At 45.4% G+C, this 23657-nt stretch overlaps 2 protein-coding genes across 9 annotated transcripts in view; one reads left to right on the forward strand and one right to left on the reverse strand.

The window, feature by feature from the left end:
- PEAK1 (pseudopodium enriched atypical kinase 1) overlaps window positions 1-21652 on the reverse strand; it is a 278957-nt gene extending 257305 nt beyond the window's left edge. For all 4 annotated transcript variants that reach the window (XM_027840539.1, XM_027840535.1, XM_027840537.1 and 1 more), the window contains exon 1: window positions 21574-21652. The gene's annotated coding sequence lies outside the window, so the exon portion shown is untranslated. The remainder of the gene's footprint in view (window positions 1-21573) is intronic.
- A 539-nt stretch (window positions 21653-22191) lies between these two features.
- Window positions 22192-23657, forward strand: part of HMG20A (high mobility group 20A) — a 67272-nt gene continuing 65806 nt past the window's right edge. For 3 of the 5 annotated variants that reach the window (XM_027840629.1, XM_027840628.1, XM_027840631.1), the window contains exon 1: window positions 22624-22729. The gene's annotated coding sequence lies outside the window, so the exon portion shown is untranslated. Of the gene's footprint in view, window positions 22358-22386; window positions 22530-22623; window positions 22730-23657 lie in introns of those variants that run through there. The other 2 variants (XM_027840633.1, XM_027840632.1) reach the window with 2 other exon arrangements.

Genomic DNA, 23657 nt, shown 5'->3' on the forward strand with positions numbered 1-23657 from the left:
ACCTTTTGACCCAACGATAGCACTTCTAGGGCTGTATCCCAAAGAGATCATAAAAAAGGAAAAAGGACTCACATGTACAAAAATATTTATAGCAGCTCTTTTTGTGGTGGCAAAGAATTGGAAATTGAGAGGATGCCCATCTAACAGACAATGGCTGAACAAGTTGTGGTATATAAATGTAATGGAATACTACTGTGCTATAAGAAATGATGAACAGGCTGACTTCAGAAAAACCTGAAAAGACTTGTATGGACTGATGCTGAGTGCAGTGAAGTGAGCAGAAACCAGGAGGACATTGTACACAGTGACAGTCACATTGTGCAATGAATAACTTTGATAGACTCATGGATCTAAGACATCTCCAAAGGTCTCATGATGGAAAATGCTATCCACATCCAAAGAAAGAACTACGGAAACTGAATGCAGATCGAAGCATACTCTTTGCTATTTTTTTTCTTCTGTTTTGTTTTGTTTCCTCTTTCTGATGGTTCCTCCTATTGGTTCTAATTCTTCCTTACAATATGACTAATGTGAAAATATGTTTAATAGGAATGTATATGTATAGCCTATATCAGATTGCACGCCATCTTAGGAAGGGAGGTGGGGAGGGAAGGGGAGAAAAATTTAAAACTCAAAAGCTTATGGAAGTGATTGTTGATAAATCAAAATAAATTAATTTTAAAAAGGGAAAAAAGTGACAGGAAAAAAAAAAGAGTGAGGGACAAGATCTGGACAGCCGTGGTGCTGTAAAAGTATTGCGGCGGGGGTGTTGGTTGTTGTCCTTACTTCCTTAAGTAGACCAAAATGCCATCACTATGGTGGGATAAAGGTACAGTGTGTCCACCTGTGGCTGAGCAGACCAGTGTGGGCTCAGAAGGCTCTGGCACAAGTCGGGCACAAAAGTCCATAAGAAGATTTGGAGTGAAGACGTCTCTAAATCTGTGATCTCACTTTTCTTTTGAGCTACAGCAATTCTGCCTCATTCCTAGAGCACAGCGCCTTTTTTGATGCGGCCATGCTTAGTGGTCCTTTGCCAAGGTTTCCCACGTCATCCAATCGATTCCAAAGATAGAGCACTGGTCATGAGTCAGGAAGACTCCCGAGTTTGAATCCTTCCTTAGAAACCTACCAGCTATGTGACCCCAAGCAAATCATTTAACCTCTTACCTGCTGAGGTTGTTGTGAGGATCAAATGAGTTACCTGTATAGCACTTTGCAATCCTCAAAGTGCTATATAAATGTTAGCTTTTATTATTAGTATTACCTCATAGGGTACTGTGAAGCTCAATGAGATGATATTTATAAAGTGCTTTGCAAAATGTAAATGGCTCTATTATATTACTACCATCGAGTACAAGAGACAATCTGGGATTTATTCATTTAACATTTGCTGAATGCACAGCATACAGCTAGGAGAAAACAGTTCAAGTGATGGGAGTAATACTAGATGATCTCTAAATTCCTCTTCCAGTTTTAAAATTCTGCCATCCTAAAATAGAAAAGTGAGCAGAGGGATTTTTCCAGGGCATGCTGCTTCTTAGAAATAGCTACTAAACCAAGTAATACCAACCCTAAACAAGATGGCGCTGCCTCAGAGGTCAAGTTCTTGCAGAGCATTTGTCCAGAACACAATCACTAAAGAATCACAGGGCTCAGAGATTAGAGCGGGCCTTGCCACCAGAAGCCTGCAAGTCCAACCCCCTCTCCCCTGCCTCCATTTTACAGAAAAGGAAAACAGGGCCCAGAGAAGGAGACTACAGTAACGAAGGTAAATAATGACAGGATCTAATAACATGGATACCTTACTTAGCAGGTAGATCCTGACTGTCTACAGAGGTAGTGAGACTGAAACCCTGGTTGTTGGAGCTCTGGGGCCCTTTCCACGAAAACAAAGTTTCAATGAATTCAAATAGTTTTTGACGGCTTTCCCTATTGAGTGAACGTACTTATCTTCCACATCCAACAGGAAAGCAGAGAATTTGCTTGTGTGTTTGATCACCATTATGCCATTTTCCCACAGGTAACTCAGTTCATTCAGCTATAATGAGGGTACCTGCATCCATACTGTTACTTCAGCCTTACTGGGCATAGTTATCTCTTAATAGATTTAAGCAACCTTGCTGTCACCAGCTCCTCTGGGGGAATGAAACAATTAAATTTGGGAAAAAAAATCAAATTTATATCGGATAGCTTTCTATTATCAAGTGTTCAATGAAACTCTTAAGGCCCTACTGGGGGAAAGCGCACACATTCACACAAAATTAACAAAGATACAAAACATTCAGCTTGCTTGTCCCGTGTTACAAATTACAATTGGCAAATTGTACCATTGTGAACTGAAAGCATTAAAGTGCTTCCTACAATTCCTAACTCACTCATAGGAAATAATGATTTCACAAGAGGAGAGCTGCCCCATTCAGAACCGTTCAGATGCATGCCACCTCCTCACATACAGTAACAGACTAAAGAACTCCACATCAGCTTTTTCCAGTTGTCCGTAAATGACTCAGCGAGTTGGCAAGCAGTTACAGAATCTCCACAAAGTTAATGTTAAAAAATGCCAGAAAGCTACACGTTTCAAACAAATCCTTGTAAAAAAGTTTCTCCGTATGGGTTTCTGCTTGGCTTTACTCTCATTTATGTCGCCTGAGCACTTCAGAAGAACAAGAATGTACATTTCTCATCTCAACAGAAACAAAGTGGGCGAGGCCACACTAACTCAGAGGCATTTTCCAGTTACTGGAACTGACTCCAAAAGGCAGCATCATCGTTCCCTGATCTTCAATCTCGGCCTCTGGACTCCTGCCTCATGTACCTGTCCCAAATACTGTTGATTTTTTCATTCATCAAGATGCTCTATGATCCGTAACCAGTAAAGTCCATGTCCATTGGCCTGGGCAAGTCACTTAGCCTCACAGTGAGTGCCCCTGGGCAATTTTCTAAGGGTCTAGAAGCTGCAGATCAGCAATGGTACAAGGCAATTTCTTTAACAAGAATTCCTTTTACCAACGAAATCACAGATTCAAATAACTAACAACAGTCCATGGGCAGATGAGGTGGGCCAAGCAGCATGCAGCACTCCTAGAACACCCCCTGACCCCTCCCATCCACCCAGGTCTGGGTTCAAGGTCTCCACCTTCCTGAGCTTTAGACTCTGCATCTGTAAAAGGGGACAATAATGCAAAAACCATCAGAGGAACATAAAAGGATAGAGTGAGGATTTCTGTAAAGGATTTTGCAAACCTCAAAGAACTATAGTGTAACTCCTACTATTGCGTGCAAATAAAAAAAAAGTTAAGTGCAGTGCTTGCATAATCAGAGGAAAGTGAAATTCCTGGACCCTAAGCTATGCTGAGAATGAATGAATTTGCTCTGAATCATTCACACGGTCCCTGTCGGAGGCAGTGATTCCACTCATCCATCATTGAGAACACTCACAACACTGCCAATGCAGGAGGCATGAAGACAGGTTGAACAGAGGCGAGGGCCCAAGAGACGCATGGAAGCGGTTCTCTGTTATTTTTAAACAACTCTCTGACATCAGCTTTTCCAGGTATTATTTGTGTTTCTCCTCACAAAACTAAAGGATCGAAGAGATCCTGGCTGAAGTTTGGAACAGGCTTAGGGATGAGAATGGAAACAAGCCTGCTTCTTTCGGTCAGGAGACCAGAGCTCTACTGGTCTCTGCCACCTGCTGCCCAGACCAGTCACCTCGCAACCTGAGCCCCAATTCTCTTCTCCTCAAAGGAGGTGGTGAATTAGAAATCTCTGAAGTGGCTTCCAGCTCTGCCCTTCATTCTAGAATTCTGGCTACTGCCTCATTTTGAAATGCAGGATACCTTTATGTAATCACAGGAAACCAAAATTTCTGGAATGTTTTGAAAATAATTTTATGCAGCAAAGCTCTAATGATGAAAACAGATATAGTTAGATGATACAATTAAGTTAACCACATAAAGGGGCAAAAGAACTGAACTGTTCTTAACAACTCTGTGAAATAGGCCAAATTAAGAGGAGTACCACTAAGCTTGAGGGATCTTTCTAATCAGTTACTATTTCTAAGCTACCAAGTCTTCCTTTAGCAAGGGCTAAGAATGGACATTTTCCATACCTCTCCTCATTACTTCTAATTTCCACAAAAGAACAACTCTCAGGAAAGGAGAGAGAGTTGACTTCCACCATCTTTTGGGCCATCAAACACTGAACAGCAGAGAGGTCAAACAGGCCAAGTGTAGCCTGAACCAGACTAAAAGGTCATTGGGACATTGTCAACATAATAAATAAAAATACAATACAACACAGGTAATGTCAATTTGTGGTTTTCTAAGTCACTATGCAGCCTATAAAGATAAATTTCTTTGAGTCTGACATCACTGCTCCTGTATAGTAAGCTCCTATCCAAAATGGGAGTAGAAGATGGGAATAATCTGGCCACTGAGAGTTGCTATGGATTACCTACTATTCACAAGCTAACAACTTTCAGAGAATCCTATATAATGACATATAGTTTTGGTAAAACTACACTGAAAATATCCTGGCTTGGATAATTCTGAGTGAATTTCTGGATTCTGCAAATGTTTCAAGACAGCATTATGAACACTAACTATTGTTCTAAGTACTACAGACTGAGAAGGTATATGAGAGAGGATTGGGCCTGCATTTCTCTCCCCCACTGGCAGGTTCTTTTTAATTAAATTCCTGACTATTCACTTATCATTTGTATCTCAAAAAATCAAAGTGCAGGACAAATTCTAGTTATTTCAAGTTTTCCAATATTTGGAATCAGATGAATGAGAGTTGAGGGGAACGCCATCTGAGAAAGGCAATTATATTTGGAATAACAACAGCACCTTCCATTTAGATGACATTGGAGGCTGACAACACCCTTCTCTCACAACTACCTTGTGCTCCTCAAAGGACCAACCTCATCTGCCCAGGTTTGTAAGTAAGGAAACAGACTAAGAAAGAGGAAGTGACTTGTCCAAGATCACACAACGAATCAGCGGCAGAGCAGAGATTTGAACCTCAGTGTACCATCTCATGCTTTTTGTTCTGCATTGAAGTAAATGGTCAGCAGATGAACACAACCCTAAAATTTTTGGAAGTTTCTCATTTTAATTTTGAAAATGTTATTTTGCAAAACAAAGGTCACACTAGGTTGACATGATATCAACTATGGCTTGTGCTTGGAAAACAGTCCACAGGGCCCCAAGAGAAAGTAAGTCCACCTTATAACATGAAGGACAATGGATAGGAAATCTGAATGAAACGCTGGGCAGGGAGAAGTAACATGCAAGGTAGGAGAGTTTTTCCCTACAAGCACAATCTGGGTCCTGCTCCTAATCCTCCTGGCCCCCAGGGCTCTGTCCTGGGACTTCTTTTCTTTTATTAGCAATTGTTTCTTTCTTGGCCAGAAACCTTGAGGGTCTTCCCCTCCCAGATTCATTTTTGTCTTTTTTTTTTCTTTTTTTGGACTAGGCAGAGGCCATTCTCAGCCCCATTTCTTACCTAGCCTTAATCACTAAATGGGCGCTGCCTCAGTCAAACTGGGGCCATCTCCAGTCATTCTGATCTATATATATCTGGCCCCTGGACCCAGAAGGCTGTAGAGGTAAAAGTGAAGCTGGTGACTTTGCACAGCCCTCCCTCACTTCAATCCAATTCACTTGCACATCATGGAATCACCTCCCTGAGAGAAGGCTGAATGATACTCTTTCACAGGGTGATTTCATCAGCTCCCATGGCTTCAATTACTATCTCCATACTGATGATTCTCAGATCTATTTAACCAGCCCTAACTTCTCACCCTACTCTCCAGTCAGCATCTCCAGTTGCCTACTGGACACTTTGAACCGGATGTCCTTAGATGAAATATGTCCAAAATTGAACTTCTTATTATCCCTTCCCAAAAGCACCCTACCATCCCAATCATCCAGGCTCCCAGCACTTGGCTGTCATCCTCAACTCTCCTATCTGTCCCCCACCCCTATATTCAATCAGTTGCCAAATCTTATGAATTCTACCTTCTACAATGAGCTCTCTCCTTTCCTCAGGCTGGCCCAGATGGAAGGCCCTCATCGCCTCACCCCTGGGCTGTTGTGGTGGCCTGCTGGTGGGCCTTCCTGCCCTGAGGCTCTGCTCACAGCACACCCTCCATTCAGCCACCACAATAATCTTCTTCAGCCACAGGTTGTCCCGCACACCCTCCGGCTCCTATTTCACATGCTCTAGCAGCTCTCTGGCTTTTAAAGCCCTCTTATTTTCCAGTCTTCTTGCCCCTTTGGCCAGCTGACAGTGTTTGTCTTGCTGTTCCGTGCTAGATAGCACCTGAAGGCTCTCTCCATCTGACTCCATGAATTTTCATTGGCTATACCCCATACCTCCAAGTGTAACTGCCACCATCTGCCCCAGGGCTTCCCCAACTTCTTCAAGTCTCAGCTAAAATCTCCCCTTTGCAAGAAGCCTTTCCAAATCTCCCCTAATGCAAGTGCCTTCCCCCTGGAATAATCTCCATTTTATCCTGTCTTTATCTTATTTGCACATAGCTGCTTGCATGAGGTCTCCCACATTGGGTTGTGAGCTCCTTGAAGTCAGGACTGGGTTTTTTGCCTTTCTTTGTATCCTAAGTGGCTAGAACAGTACTTGGCACATAAAAGGTACCTAATAAAGGCGTACTGACTAGACTTGACAGAGTCCCTGCTTATTTGAGTGAGCGTACTCTTCTGACTTGGACGCATGGAAATGGGAACTGAGTCCAACTCACCTAATATTGTATCTTCATTACATCCTTGCCAGGCTTCTGTTGTGTAAACTTACTGTCATTAAATATTTTGTCATACGTCTATTTGTTGTCTCATTTTGTGCCAATTCCAATCCTGAAGCATCAGACCAGTCTAAGTGAAGCCTGCCTGAAAACAAGTAGCAATGCAGTATTAAAAGACCCAGAAGAAGGCCAAGAGCATAAAGGACAGATAACCCATAGAGGATTTATGGGCCGACAAGTACTGTATGAGATGGGTTGTGATCAGAACCCATGGTAAGATCACAACACCAATGAGATCACAGATTCAGCCTGCTGTTGGAGCATCATGCACAACACATACACAAGGCTAACTAAGCAATCTGATTTTGGAATCTGCAAATATGATAAAGATGACAAAGAAAAGTCAGAAAGAGATTTTATAATCTCACTGTCTTCTTTCTCCAAGCTTGTTCTGACTAGTTTTCTAAAACAGATACATTCATAATCACAGACTCAGAGCAAGATATAAGCACCTCACCCACTTGGTTATTCAGAGTAGGAAACCTTGGAAAACATTACTAAGAGACGGTCACCCAGCTTCTATTTCCTGTGGCAGGGAGCTCAGGATTCTGTGAGGAAGAGCATTCCATTTTGAGAAGAGGTAGAGTGTGAGAAAGTTCTTCCTTCCTTTTTATCTATCTGTCTGTCTCTCTACATGGAGCCCAAATCTGCTTTCCCTATAATTTCTGGCTGTTGGGCTGCCCTTTGGAGTTAGAGTAAACCTAATTACTCCTGCCCAAATGAACCCTTCAAAAACTAAAGACAGCTAGCATGTGCCAGCTTCTTCTTCTCTCCAGGCTGACTAGGCCCAATTCCTCCATGTGAGCACAGTCTTCTCTAAAGGCAGAAAGAGTCCTAGATGGCAGATACCAGTTTGCCTAGCTCGAGGTCTTGGAACTCAAGATCCTTTTCCTCAAATGATGTGGTTTCTAGATGCCATCACTGTGGTTATGCTTTGCAGCACCTTCTCAAGTTTATCAGCAATTATAATAAAATGTGATGACCAGAACTGGAAATAATGCTCTAGAAATGGTGGGGCAAGTACAGAGTATAGTGGGGCTACAACTTTCCTTGATGCAAACGCTTTAATACTTTTGGTCAACCTATGATTTCATCAATTTGAATATTACTTCTAACCATACAAATTGCAACCCGTCCATGGTAGGCCCTTCCTGGGCAAGTCCTGTCCGTGCCAATCCAAGACATGAGTGAAACCACTCTTGACCACGGTACTCAACAAGGATTTGGAGCTCTACTTCTGCTAAAACAACCTCCAAATGCACTAGCTTTGCTATCAGCTTAGTTACACTGACACTGAGCTTCCAGTTAATTCAATTCTCCAGGACTTTTTACATATAAACTGCTCTTCAGTCAAGTCTTTCTCAATTATATCACTTGAGAGGAGATAATAGAGCTCAGCGGGTTTTGCCCCAACATGGTGATACCAAGCTATCTATAAACAATTCCCAGATTTCAGAATTTAAGTTTTCTGTTTACGGGTCTAATGAACTGCAAGTTGAATACTAAAGAAGTATAGCAGCAGAAAAAGCCTAGTATACTTCACATCCATCTTAATTTAACTCAGAATAAAATGCATTTTAATTTTAAATGACGACGGCTCTTTAACGTCAATCTGGCATCACTCAGTGCCACAGAATCAGCTTCGGCTTCCACGTGGAGGGGAGGGAGCGAACTAGCGTCAGCAACGCGTCCATCTTCTGCTTAAAGAGAGTTCGGCTCTCGGCATCTTCTGGGCTGGTTATCTCCCAGTACTTACAAATAGAAACATTTCCTGTTTATGGGAACAATAAGCACTTTCTGCTTTGCTCCTTCTAGGCAGTGCCATGTGACTATGACAAAGGAGGGTGAGATGAGTCTCTCTTTTTCTTAGACATACATGTCTGCTCCTTTCCTCAGAAGGAGCTGCGTCATCAGGGTCCATTTGCTACGTGGGCCACGGGCTTGGAAGCCAGAGAAAGCTCTTGGAGATGATCTAGTCCAACACGCTCACTTCACAAAGGAGGAAGCACAACTTGAGAGGTGAATCAACTGTCCAAGGCCAGGCTGCACAGGCTGGAGGAAAGGGCAGAGCCAGGATGCACTCCTGGGCCTAGAGGAAACAGTGACAACAGCCTCAAAAACAATCAGCATTTATATAGAGCTTTCAGGCTTACAAAGTGCTCTACAAATACTAACTCGTTTAATCTTTACAATAACCTGAGGAAATAGGTGCTACTATTGGCTTCCTTCTATAGATGAAGAAACTGAGGCAAACAGAGGTGCAGTGACTTACCTAGGGTCACATCTCTAGTAAATGAACCTGGCTCTGCCTGAGTCCAGGGCTCCACAGCTGCCTCTTACTGACTACGAAGCAGCCCTCCGTGTCCAAAGGCTGAGCATAAATTCTACACACACCGTGTGGCTCACCAATACTTCAAACAGGTGTGATTACAACGAGGAGTGACCCAATGAGAACGAGCAATAAGGAGTCTCTAAACGGGAATAAGTAAGTCACATTTCTGCATATTCTAAAGTTTCCAAAGTGCTTTCCTCCCAACAGCCACATGAGGCAAGTCACTCAAGTATTAGCACAGCCGTTTTACAGACGGGGAAACCGAGACCCAGGAAAGCTAAATGTTGTTGCCAAGGTCACAGGAAAAGTGCATGGAAAAACCAGGAGCTGAACCCAGGCTACCAGCCGTACCCCAGAATGATGGTCACGGGCTAACCTGGCAATGCTAAGGCCTTCACTGCCTGTTTGTCCAATCTGTTTTAACTTAATGAAATCTGGTGAGAAGAAAAACCCAAGAACACCAGGAGCTCTATGGACAAAGAAGAAAACAAACCACACACGGAGGGAGAAAAGGAACTGTCTTTCTCGGTCCAACCTACTTATTCCTAAGTCAACGTATCATTCACACGAACACCTCTTTCATTATTGGACTTGAAAAGGGAATTTTATTTTAACCAAGGGGTGTGTGTGTGTGTGTGTGTGTGTGTGTGTGTGTGTGTGTGTAAATTACGTTTACATACAATTTCTTTGAATCATCAAATGAACTCCTTGGGCTAATTTTAAATATGTCCCAAGACAGAATTTGATTGAGTTACTCAGTTTTCTGACTCCAGCTTCACAGATATGGAATTAGGGAGGATTATGGGGCTTAGAAAAGGTGGGCACCTTTTCTAGCCTTTCCAGTCTCCCCCCAACCTGACCTCCATTTTGCAGATAAAGAAACAGAGGCCAAGAGAAGTGAGCTTCACAAAGGTGAGCTTAAATGGAAGAGACTAGATTTGAGCACAGGCCTCCAGATGCTTTCCATTACACTACAAGTAAGACTGGCTGAGGAGCCTGGCCCGCTCACCACCATCACAATCTTTGGAGGTAAGCAGTCAACATGCTAGCTCATGTTTATATTTGTTTCTACCCAGTGTATGCAGGGTACGGCACTCAGGGCCTTCTCCTCTTTTTCCTTTCTTCTCTCTTAGGGTTAATTGTGATCTTTGTTCCTCCCAGTCCATCAGTGATTCTGAACTGACTTTCACACTAATAAGAAGTAACTCCCTGCCTGTGGATACCCAATCCCAATCTATGTGACACTGTATGGTACCTTCAGAGAGGCCAGCCAAGCCCCCTACAACCCCCAGGCAGGCAGTGAGTATTCAGCCTCTGCTTTGGGTTTCCCTCCTCCGTCTCCTAAGGCAGCCCAGCCCGCTCATGGGTAGCTCCATGGGGAAGTCTATCCTTATGTGGAATCCATCTGCAGCTTCTAATCACTATCCCTGGTTCTGCTTCATGGGGCCAAAGGGTCCAGGCTAAACCCTCATCCATCTGAAGGCTGGACATAGGACCATATATCTGGAATGGACCTTCAAGGCTGTCCAGCTCAACTCCCTCATCAGAGGAGGCAACTGAGGCCCACAGAGGTTAAGTAAGTTGCCCATCCTCATGTAGATACTCAGCAGCAGCATCAGGTTTCCAGCTCAAAGACTTGCTAGAAATTCAAGGTCTGGGTTTTTTCCAGTTGTCCCCCTCTAGGCCCTTCCAATTCATGGCTACAGATATCATGCCACTCCCTCTCCCCATGTCCCCACTATCTCTCTCTCTCACACACAGACACATACACATCCCAGTTCACTCCACTGACCCTCTTAGGGCGGCTGAATGAATTTTCAGGGTTCTTCAAAGCAGGACCCAAACTCAGGGTTTCCTGACTCAAGTCCAGGACTTTATCCACCGTACAATGTTATCTCACAATGTGTATATATTAGGCAGTGGAGATGGTAGTCAATATGACGTCAGGAAGACCATGTAAATCTGACCAAATACCTCTATCTTCCTCCCAAGAATAGAGGAAGATACTTTATCAAAAGCTTTGCTTAAATCTAGGTAAATTCCATTCACAGCATTCCCTTTTTTAATCTTTCCTTTTTAGCATAAAGGTCACGTTCCTTTGCAGAGAAAGACAAAAAAGTCATTCGTGCAGCTCTGCCTCTCACTGGTGACAGTTACCATCACTCTACCCACCTCAACATTTGTTCTTTCCCTTTCCCGATTCTCCTTTTCCCCAATAAAGCTTTTATAAAAGCCCAACATCTGAAATGGCCTCCCTTTGGCAGCCTCAGCAGCTCCTGAGCTATGGCATGTCGGACACTATTTTATGTTTTATATAGATATCCATGCTATAGTCTTATCAATTTTCCTTTTAGCTCTGACTGCCTAGTCCAGTCAGGGAAACATCAGACCAACTCGATCCCCAGAGATATGGAAAAGGTGCTGGCTCTCCCCCAATGCTGCTCACATAACCAACGTTCAGCATCTGGCAGCACAGGCAAACACAGTATCTCTAGTAAGCATCGTTTATGGCCTGGATGTTTGCAAATGTTATACCTACCAGGTATGTTTCTAAGGAAAGAAAACTGCATAAGAATTAAAAATTAAAGTTTGTAGTTACAGGAGGATACAAGATAAGAGAAAAATCAACCTAAGGGCTTCCCCCTAGGGATGATGCCTTTTTTTTTTCTTCTTTTCATCTGATTCCATACCAGTTTCCTCACTGGGCCTGGGGGTCAAGTAGCCTGATTCTTTTCTCTTCCTTGCAGAACCAAGAATAGAATTAAGCTGTGTAGTATAATACAGGGTTGACAGCTCTGTGAGAAAGGCAATAAGGCTGAAAATCTTGAATTTTTGGCACTGTGCTGTCAAAGATTTATACAAGTGAGACCCGAAATTACAAAAATAGCTTCTGTTGCTTTAAAATGTGTCCTCCATAACTCCCCCAATTCCATCAGCTTCCTATCAAAATACAAATCCATAAAAGCAGTATCATATGTGGGAACAAGTCAGTTTCCTTACATTTGAAATATACCATCTATTATCTTAAAAGTAGTTTTAAAACATAGAAATGTGCTTTTTAAAAAGAACAATTATACACATTTAATTTACTTTTGGGAATCACAGAAAAACAACACCTTTGTTTTAAAAGAATATGGTATAGCATAGTGGATAGAACAGCAGCCCTGGAGTCAGGAGGACCTGAGTTCAAATCCAGCTTCATTCACTTTACACTAGCTATATGACCCTGGGGAAGTCACTTAACCCCATTGCCTAGCCAAAAAAACCCTCCAAAAAAAACAAAAACAGAATATGGTACCAAGAGGAATGACATTAGCTAATGTAACAAGCTGAATGGATCAATGGATTCTTTTAATAGAAGGCGCATGCTTTTCACAGGTTATGATACTAAAGTGTCTTCTGGTTCATTTTTCCAATCAACAAATACTTATTGAATATGTGCATGTCATTGTCTTAAACAATGCAGGGGATAGAAAAAGATGAGATGGACACTCCTGCCATTACACAAACCACTAGAAGACAAAGTTGGTCCATGTAGGTCCAAGAGAAGGCTAGAAGGTAAGAGGAAACATGTGACCAGGGCATTAATACATGTCTCTTCTTTTTGCTTCAGCTACTTTACCTGCAAGTTCTCAAGACTTTGGTCAACATGATTATATTGTCTGTGGCTTTGATACTCACTTTGTTGTTATTATTATTTTTCAGTAGTAAAGGTTAGGAAGGAAGTGTCCTCAAGGCTTTGAAAAGCCCCAAAGGATCTGATCTTGGCCCTTCGCTACTCAACTTAAAAAAAAAAAACATCAATCAGAAGAAGGCTCAGACAGTCTACTTATCAGATCTACAGGTGACATCAAACTGTGAGGGAGAGCTAATCAAATGCTGATAAGAACAGGCTTCAGAAAAACCTCGACAAGTTAAACATTGGGATAAATGTCAAGTCTTCCACTTGGGCTCAGAAAAACAACTCTACAAGCATGATGGGGAGGAGGCAGGGAGTCCCACCATTCTGGAAAGCTATGAGGAATCATGAGCATTACAAGTGATGAAAATATCTTTTTGCACCTTTTTGTAATAGCAAAAACTGGAGACTCTATTGCAGAATGATTAAACACATTATGACCCATGAATATAATCGAATTACACACCTCGATGCAAGAAAGCATGAGGATGAAGAACGAAGACGAGCACGAGAGCGCTTGTGCATTGCTGCAAAGAGAAGCAAGCAGCACCAGGAAAACAATGCACACGCTGACAACAACGAGAACGAAAAGAATGAAACTCAAAACTGTGTAACTACCAAGCCTGGTCCAAGAATGAGAGGAGAAAAATGCATTTCCCTCCATTGTACGAAGAGGCAGGAGCCTGGATAGAGGCTGTGGGATAACGGAATAACAGTAGCTCACACTTACATAGCCCTTACAGGTTTACAAGCACTTTACAAACATTATCTCATTTGAGCCTCACAACAATCCTAGAACACAGCGGCTACTAATACCCCCATTTTACAGATGAGACAACTGAGGCAGACAGCAGCTAAGTGATTTATTCAGGGTCATACAGATATAAGCATCTACGGCTAGATTTTAATTCAGGTGTTCCTGACTACCACTCCATCCAACACCACCTGGCTGCCTCTATGTGTATGCTATCAGAAACAGGTGATGTGCTGGCTGATTTTGCTGTCTTTTTTTTTCCTTTTTTTAAATTCTGTTATAAGCGACAGTTCACTGGGTGGGGGGAGGGGAGAAGAACAGATTCACAAATGAAGGTGCTATCAAAACAAAAATATGTAAATACAAAATTTTTTACACCTAGAACAGGATGGGGGAAGTTTGGCAAGACATCGTTCAGGTCGACAGCGACCTTCAGGTTTGTGTGGACTATAAATTCAATATAAGACGCTAGTAACAGGATCATGCATTGAAAAGTACAGTGCGAAGAACCCTGATGTGTGTGACCTACGTGACCTTGGACAAGTCACTTAAATCCTCTGAGCCTCAGTTCATTCGTCTGTTAAGTGAGGGGGAGTGGGGAGCATCTACCTGTCAGAGTCACGAAGTCTGGTCCTACCCTACGTGAGGCAGATGAGGAACCAGAGACCCTTGATTCAAAAGGTTCAATAACATGCCACTGTTGGAGCAGGGCAATCACACTCGGGCCCAGTGACTCCACAGGGGAGCTGGCAGCCAAAGAGGTAATGTGATCATTAAGAGACAAGGGGTTTGGACCAAGGGTGAGATTAATCCAGCTCTGCTGTGTCCACATATGGAGTACTGTGTCCAGTTCTGAAAGGGCATTGACAGACTGTGTTCGTGGGGGGACAACAAGGACAGTGGGGCCAACCAGAGGACCATGCAGCAAGAGGATCTGTTGAACAGCAGCTGATAACAATAGCAGCTATCATTGACATGGCATTTACTGCGTGCCAGGCACTATACTAAGTGTTTTACCCCATTAGTATCTCATTTGCTTTTCACAACAACCTGGGAGGTAGGCGTTATTATTATCCCCATTTTAAAGATGAGGCAACAGAGGCAAACTTAAGTAACTTGCCCAGGGTCATACAACCAAGGCCAAATTCACCTCAGGTCTTCCTGACTCCGGGGCAGCTCTGTCTCTCTACTGCACCACCTAGCTGCCTTTGAAGAACCAAGGTTATTCACCCTGGAGAAGGTTGGGGGGAGGGGCAAAGAGGGGGATCATCATAGTTATCTCTATGGATCTGAAGGGCTATGGAAGACAGAGAAGTCTTATTCTGAGGGTCCCCAGAGAGAAGAGCTAGGAAGAATTAGCAGAAATTGCAGACGTCCATTTTGGCTCTATATAAGAAAAAGCTTCCTGCAATGAGAGCTGTCCCAAAGCTAAATGGGCTGTCTTAGAAGGTAGCTTCTCATCATGAGGAGATATGGAAAGGAATATGCTTGACACCTTGCTGGGAATTGTTAAAGGGAAGATTTCCTGTTGAAGTGTGGGTTGGACCAGATGTTCTCTGAGGTCTTGTGAACTTCCTAGTTTAACCCTAGGGTGAATGACCGACTGGGCCACCTCCATCACCGTCCAGCTGAGTAAGGAGTGAGACACCAACAGGGCTGAGAACGAGCCCCACCACCACCCGGCTGGGTGACCGTAGCCGAGGGGACTTTCTCCTGATCTACAAGAGCAGGGGCCCCTTCTGGCACCATGGATGCTGGCTGAAAGCTTGAGATGGGATAAGAGCCAACTTTACTGGCTGGCATCGGGAAAGGCAGGCCCATAACTCTGTGTGCTTGTGTTCCATTACTATCTTGACAAACTAAGAAGGTCAAGGAACTGTTCTCCCCAATATGAACAAAAAGCGTCCTTTAATGTTAGAAACCTAAGCGCCCTTGAGAACTGAAAAGGACCAATTTCACCATGCGGCTCCCTCGGCCAGCTTAGAGAGATGCAGGTGAGCGCTGCGGGCTGGCATTAAGGATACTGCTAAGGTGTTACCCTATTAAAAGGCAATTCACCTGATGCCATTTGTTGGCACAGCCTCCGATGTTAAGCCATGCACACTATCTGTTCTTTCTCTGACCTCTTTGTTTTTGCCTTCAATACCTGAGCTTCTGCTTTCAAGTCAAATCAAGTCAACACTCTTACTCCGTGTCACATTGGGCAACAAGTGCTGTGGATACGTAGGCAAAAATCCGCCCTTCCTCTCATGAGGTTCACAGTCTAAAGGGGATGGACCGTCTGCTGACAGACGGCTACATCCACAGCCACCCGGAGGTCACCTCAGAGGGAAGGCACCAGGTCAGGGGAGAACACCTGGAGAGGCCACTTGCAGAAGGAAGAATTTGAGCTGAGTCTCTCACATGAAGCCAGGAAAGTCAGGAGGCTCAGATGAAGGAAAGGGGAAGGAAAGCATTTCAGGAATGAGGGAGTGAATGAAAAGTCAGGTCACAGTCTTAGGTATTCAAGCCTCTTCTCCAATAGCTTAGGACACATTTGCATTGAAAACAGAACTCATGTTCTCTGCCTCCATTTCCAAAGGTGCGAAAGGAGAAGATCAGCCTTCTCAGGGACCCCGAAGTCCCTTCCAGCTTTCATATGCCCTCATCTTCTTACGTGGCAGACAAGATGCTCAACGTTCTCCTTCACAGAACCCCAAACCTGGAAGGGATGTCTCCAAGCACCCCACTTTCCTTGAAATCCAAGCTTCCATCTATCTCTGGGATCACCCAGGTGAATTAGTGAGATATACTCTGAGTTGATTTTGTTATCCATGTCTTCAAGGGCTAAAGAAGAGACCAGCCCAATTTAAGGTGCTACCAAAGTGCTACTTTTTAGGCTATACCCGACTTGTGCTTCAGGGGAAATCAGAAAGCTTTACTAGCAATTTCCAGTTAAAAAAAAAAAGTGGATGGAATGCTGGGCCAAGATAGTCAGGAAGACCTGAGGTTCAAATTTAGTTTCAGATAAAGACTAGTTTTGTGACCCTGGGCAAGTCCCTTAACCACACTTTTCTTAACTACAAAGAAAGAATAATAATAGCACCCATCACCCACGGGTTGTTGTTAAGATCAACTGAAATAATATTTGGAAAGTGCTTAGTATACTCTCTGGCACAGAGTGGGTGCTTCATAAATGCTAGTTCTTTTTCTATCTTGACTATCTCTTTTCTTTCAGAAATTCCTGCAATCGGATTTTAGCATTTCAAATATAACATTGGATGACTTTACCCAAAGTCTTCTCCCTCCACTAAATCCTTCAAAATATTGTCTTTTAAGTTTATAAATACTTCTGACAGCTAGGTGGCACAATGGATAGAGAGCAGGACCAGGAAGCAAGAAGACCAGAGTTCACATTGGCCTCAGACACTTAACCTTTCTACAATCTCATCTGTAAAATGGGGAAAATAACAGCACCCAGACCTGTGGTAAGGATCAAATGAGTAAACATATGTAGAAGCATGATGTAAATAAATGCTGGCTATTATCATTGTGGATAGTGGAGTTTCAGCAACCCATTTCATAGTCTGGCTAATTTTCTTAATCAATAGGCACAGGTGGGGGGGGAAAACACAGTCCAAAGAGCACAGGATGGGAGACAGCAGAGTTGGGGAGGAATGCCCAGGCTGGGTCACTGCAGCAGGATGAATGGGGCTTGGTTCTCCGATCTATAAAGAAGTGTCATTGAACTGTTAGTCGGTCTTCTACCTTTGGCATTTTATGACCAAATGGTTAACAATGTATTTCAGAGCCACATGGGATAGAAACATTTTAACATATTTCCACCACAAAAGAAGAAAGAGAATATAAGTGAAAGCTGATAAAGTCACAATGCTCTTTCAAAATGATAAAATCCAATTGCTGGCAACTCTGAGGTAAAAAGAGTTTAGTCAACATTTCATTTCCCACCTGTTTGGGAAAAGGTAGCAAAAAGTCAAAGGTGTAAAAAAAAAAATCAAGCCCAATAACAACTACCACCACAATTAGCTCAAGTTTGCCTTACAAAACCAATGATGGTCACTATAATTACCATCCCATGACTCTTCAACGTGGGGACAACAGCAGAAGAGGCAAATTGAGGGACCAAGGAGAAAAAACAGAGGTCTAATGTGAGCCAGTGTGTGTGAAGATGTGACAAAAGTCCTGGGGCCAGGGGCACTCATGAGCACACAACATAGCTGGGTACCAAGGCAATGTCTCACCTCTCCTCCTTGACGGCATCTCCCATCAGTCCTTTTCTCCCATGCCAATGAACCTTTCTCATACCTGCTGTCTATAGACTATGATTTGTCACTACCATATTCAGTTAATCATCTTAATTATTTTATGTATGTATCCTGGTACCCCAGGCCAATCAGGCTCCTTGAAGGTAGACACACAGAAGCCCAGACCTGGAAGGAGCCTCAGAAACCATCTAAATTGGACAAGCATCCAGAGGTCACCCATTCCACTTTTGGATAATAAGCTGTAACTCATTTTTCTCTTATTGATAACTTTCATTATTACTTCACAGTCAGCATTCCCCATCCCCCGAAATGGGGAGCTCTAGTTGGTAGGAAGTCTTTCCTTAAACCTAGCCTAAATAACTTTTCCTATCCTAGACTCCAAGGCAGTGTAGTGGCCCTCAACTGTTTGTAGATAAAGCAATAGTACAGTTTTCTCATATGACACTTTTTTCTCACTTCTAAGTATTCAAAAATTCAGTGTTCTTAGAGAAAGGCCCAGAATTTCTAGCTTGGGAAAAGTCTAATTGAATATCTTAAATTCTATAATAACAATAACAATAACTATTATTCTTATAGCCAGCATTTACATAGCATTTTAAGGTTTGCAAAGTACTTTACATGTTAACTCATGTAACCCTCACAACCACCCTGGGACGTAGATGCTATTATTATCCCCATTTTACAGATGAGGTTACTGAGGCACAGGAAGGTTAAGTGTCTTGCCTAGAGTCACACAGCTAGTAAACGCCTGAGGCAGGATTTGAACTGGGCCTTCCTGACCACTACATCATCTGGTTGCTACCTCCACTTTGTGTAAGTCACTGTGCTAACCAGGAGGACACGAAATGAAACCAGTCACTCCCTTCAAGGAGCTTCCATTCTAATGAGGGCTAGGTGATAGAATATAGAACCATATAATAGATCATTAGAAGAGGAAGAGAGCTTTAACAATGTGGGGGATCCCTAACAGCTCCAGGAGGAAGTGGTACCGAAATTGGGCCTTGGGGGAAATCTAAGGAGTCTTCAAGGTAGAAGTGAAGAAGGAGCCGAGCGCTGGCTACCAAGGGTAACCAAGACCAGGGGAGCCCCAGGAAGTGAGGCACCTAAAAGCTGCAAAACGGCCAGAGCAAAGCAAAGAGGCCTCCTGCCCATCCGGACCTTACCCTGAAGTTCATCAGGCTCTTCCTCCCACATGCAATCCTTATTGGAGCCTTCCTCAGTGTGAGATGTAGCAGTCTCCCTGCCCCCTACCCTGTGGAAGCTCCTTCCTCCACCTCCTCCACAGAGGGTTCCCTGATCTCCTCCGAAAAAGCTGGAAGCGATATGTGCCAGCACTTTGTAACTTTCCTATGCGATTGTTCTATTTCTCATTAGATTTAACACCTCTGCTGCCTTCCGGGCGCAGATAGTGCCTTATTCATCTCTGCATTCCCCCTCCAAACATATCAGGCACTTAATAAATGTGTCTGTTGATTTGAAGGCTCTGAAGCAGTCATTGATTTTATGATCCAAAATCTGCACCAGAGGCCACAGTAGAGTCCCTACTGATTTACACAATCAATGAAACAAAAAAAAAAAGTGATTTGGCAGGTTGTAACACAATCAGCCATAACACAGCACCTGTTTTATTTAAATAGCACAACATTATATAGTTAAAAACAACAAATCACTCTCATAAAACAAATGCTAATCTCATGATGTTTCACCATTGAGCAATTGAGAAGAGCAATTATATGAAATATGCCAAAACACAAATTTATGGCCTCTGCTCATTTGGCAAATGTGGTAGGTGTTGTTAAATGTTGAAAAACACATATGCAAATAAGCAAATAAAGTTCTGAAGCTCAGAGACTTAAATATTTACATTAGCATAAATGTGCAAAAGAAATGTTTACATGAGCTTGAATAAAATACTTTACAGGAACAAATTTTTTTAAAATGTGATTGTCAGGAAACAGTTATGAAGAGATATTCTTGAAAAGGAATTTTAAAGCCACATTAATAAGGGGAGACAAAATTATGGAAGATTCAGGACACCATCACGAGACAACTACTGAGGGAACACAAACATCCCATTTGTGCCTCTGCAGCCCCTTTCCCCCAAGAGAACAAAACCATCCCCACCACAACCATTCATTAAACATCAAAAGCCGTATCAGTGACAATTTGATAAAGTTCTTGTTCTTCCAGAAATTATCAGTGAAGCTGTGTTCCCAAAATAAATCCTAAAGCATTTGCCCCCTGGACAATCGTGGAAGAGGGAGGCGCATTTTTCCCCCGGGAGTTTGTGTGTTGGAAACAGCTACAACTGGTCAGCGCTAGCAGAGTCTCTAGGGCTGAGGCTAGACAGCTCCAATCTCCCGAAAATTCTAGCCAAGAAAATTCATTCTGCCTGCCTTCGTGATTCTTAAAAAAAAAAAAAAAAAAAATGAGTCACTAAAGAAAAGTGAGCAAACACTTCAGAGAGTCAGTGAATGGAGATGCCTAAAGAAGCCTGGATATTATTTGCCGAGCCATCATGAAACACATAACTAGAATCACTCATGGAAAGTTTTACCTCTTTGGATAATAGCTAAGTATATTTCGGGCCCAGAGAGCAATGAGTTTTTCGCCCCTTCTATACACACTACTCTTCACTGATGAGGAAAAATGGGCTCTTCACCTGGGTGCTTGAACTTTTAAAAAAAAAAATTTTGATGACTACATTTCGCTATAATTGGTTTCCTCTGTAATCCTCTGTATCAAAGCATTTGGAATAATGGGACTCAAAGGAATGCCGAAGGGGGTCCAGGACACCCCCCCCCCCAAGACGAAGAGCCTCTGCGTGGGCCGTACCATCAGTAACCAGTTCCTGAACTCGGATCTTCGAGCCAGCGCTGAGTTCAGGTGAAGCGCTCCATACCGAGCCAACCTTCCGCTAAAAACTGGCTGGGGCTTCACCCTGACCACCGCTTCCTTTCCTGTTCTTTGTCAAATGAGGCGTAGAACGCCTCCAGAAGCACGTCTGATAGAACCACGCTACATTTAAGCTCAATTTTTTAAAAATCATAGCTCATTTAACTAACAGGCCAAAGAGAAGTGTGCTAGCTTTTCTAACCCAAAGCCAAGAGGGATGAAATCATAGTTTTCCTTTAACTCATCACCCCCCCCATCCCAGGCTTCCACCAGTCCCATCCCATAAGGTCCCGAGGGCGACTCTCACCAGCAGCGACTGCAACAGGGTAACGTCTAAGAGGGCACGCGCACTCACACACTCACAAGCGGATCCACACAGGCACGCACACACTCATGCTCACGCTCCCACTCCCAGCCCCTTGTTTCTGCAGAGGTCCGCAGCAGTCGCGGAGGACCGAGTCCCGGCTCAAAGCTTTGAACTTGGCCCCTAGGGCAGACCCCCCACCCGCCCCGGGGCAGAAGGGAGAGCAAGGAGCCCCCGCCCCGCACTCCCGACGGACGGGAGGGAAAAGGGGGGAAGGGAGCAAACTCCCGAGAGGGGCCCAGCCCGGGCCCCGAGGACAGGGGCGCCCCCGGGGCGGGGCGGGGGGACCCCCGCTTGCCCCGGCACCTCGCGCTGCCGCGAGCATCCCTCCCCGCTTGGGCGCCGCAGTCTCGGAGCCCGCGGCCCCCCCCCCGCTGCCCCGGCCGCGCGCCGGGGGCTGGTCCCGCGGGGAGGGGTCTCTGCCTGCTGGGAGGGGGCTCCGCCCGAGCCGCACGCCTCACCTGAGAGCGGCGGGCGCCGCAGCCACGACCACCTCGCCGTGCGTCCGCCGTCCGTCCGTCTGTCCGGGGCTGGGAGGGGTCGGGGGGCGCGCGGGCGGTCCCGGCCCGGTCCGTCCCGGCGCCGCCGCCTCCGCTGGAGCCGCCGCCGCCGCTGACACTCACAACAACTAACTAACTCCCCGCCGCCGCCTCCGCGCGCCCCCGCCCGCTTCGGGCCGGCCCCCGCGCGCGCCGCCACCAGACTCCGCGCGCTCCCGCCCCGCCCGGCTCCGCGCCGCGCGCCGCCGCCGCCCAGGAATGTCCGCGCGCGCGCGCTTTCCCACCTCCTCCTCTCCCCTCCCCTTTCTCCTCGAGGACCGGCGCGCGCGAGTGTCCCGAAGCCTGGCTGGCTCTCCCTCGCCGCCACCCAAGTACCCACCTCTTGCCCCGCGTATAGGGGAAAGCACCCTCACGCGCGCACGCGCGGGCGCGCGCGGAAAGGGCCAGCCGCCCCGAGGCCAGGTAGCCGAGGAAGAAAGGGGCGGAGAAAGAGTTGGCAAAGGGAATTTGATTGGCTTGGGGGCGGGCCAAGGCTGGGGGGGGGCGTGGCGGACTGGCGCGAGCCCGGGGCCCTCCAGAAGACTCGGGGCTCCTGGGTTCCGAAGGGGGAGTGGAGTGAAAAGAGACTGCACACTAAAGCCGAAGCGCTTCCCCTCCTCCACCCCGTTCTCCCTTTGACGCGGACGCGCTTCAGTTAGGCCTACGGGAGTCTGCACGGGACGGAGGAAATAAACTACATTTCCCAGTAAGCTCTGCGAAAACTCGGTCTCATTCGTACGCACGTAGGTTCATTCCGCGGCCGAGAAAAATAATCCCGGGAGTTTTTCGAGGAACGCTGCACGGGAAGTCCCCCTTGGCTTTGGGCCACACCGGAAAACCGCCAGTGTTTCCTACCGAGTCAGGGACTTTAGGATATGGTGAGCTATCCAAGGCGCGGAGCGGGGAGAGGGAGTCCATGGCGGGAGTTGGGGGAGGGATGCGGCGGAGGGATCCGTGCGTCGAGACGTGAAGTGGACCCGAGCGGAGAGCGAGCGCGTCTGAAAGGGACTGAGGGAATTGTGCTCAGTGCGGGGGGCTCCGAGGAGGCCTGCGGCCTCTCCCTGCCCGCCGCCTGCAGGTCAGTAAGCGCGGACGACCCTCGGGGTGGCCGGCTCCGAGACGCCGGAGGAGGCTCGCAGATGCCCCCTCCTCTCCCCCTCCCTTCCCCATTGTTGAACCTGAGTTTGCCTGCTTGCGGGCTGACCGATTTGGGGGCCGACTACTTCCGGTGGGGGGGGCGCCTGGGGTTCCTTGGGAGAGGGGCCACCTACTTCCGGCGGGGCGGGGTCAGCTGAGGGTACCTGCTCACTTCCGGTGCAGAGGGCCGGCCTAGGGGCGGTGGTCTCGGGGAAGGCTCCCCCGCCCCCAGCCCTCCCACCCCGCTGGCCTCCGCCAGGTGATGAAATGCTGCACCTGATGGGGATTTTAGTTTCCAGGCCCCACCTGTGTACCTGAAGCCAGGCTCTGGGCGCCAGGTAGTTTTTAATGGAGATGCTGAGGGCTGAATCCTTCCTTAAAAACAATCAAAGTCACGTGCTGTGGTGTCTAAATGTAAGCCAGTGTCATCTTGACCGAATTCGCCGGTTTCTTCCAAAGATTCAGACATGGTGGTTAAGGTCACTGAGGAGTTTTGCCTTCCTCCTCAGCCTTTTACAAGTTCACGTGTTTTTACGGTAGCCAGAGTGTTTGTACATGTTGTCCCCAAAGTCTTAGTGCGATTTTAAGCTGGTCAAGCCAGCATTTAACCGCAACAAGATTTTCGGGTCCTCCTGTATTAAGAAATCGTGTGCAACGTAGCGAGGCATTTCAGCTCATCAGACATTTATTCAGAGCCTGCTGGTGCAAGGTAACCGAGCTGCGTAGGTGCAGAGAATACAATGATAAACGGAATTCCTGTCCTCAGGAAGCTTAAAATCTAGTGGGGTACCCTGCGTTCTGAGTTTCAAAAACAAGCTTTTGATTTGTCTCTTAGAATGTAAGTTTCTTTAAGGAAATATTTTCCATCA

Source organism: Vombatus ursinus, unplaced genomic scaffold, assembly GCF_900497805.2.
Source record: "Vombatus ursinus unplaced genomic scaffold, bare-nosed wombat genome assembly UNPS02014847.1, whole genome shotgun sequence".
Taxonomy (NCBI): domain Eukaryota; kingdom Metazoa; phylum Chordata; class Mammalia; order Diprotodontia; family Vombatidae; genus Vombatus; species Vombatus ursinus.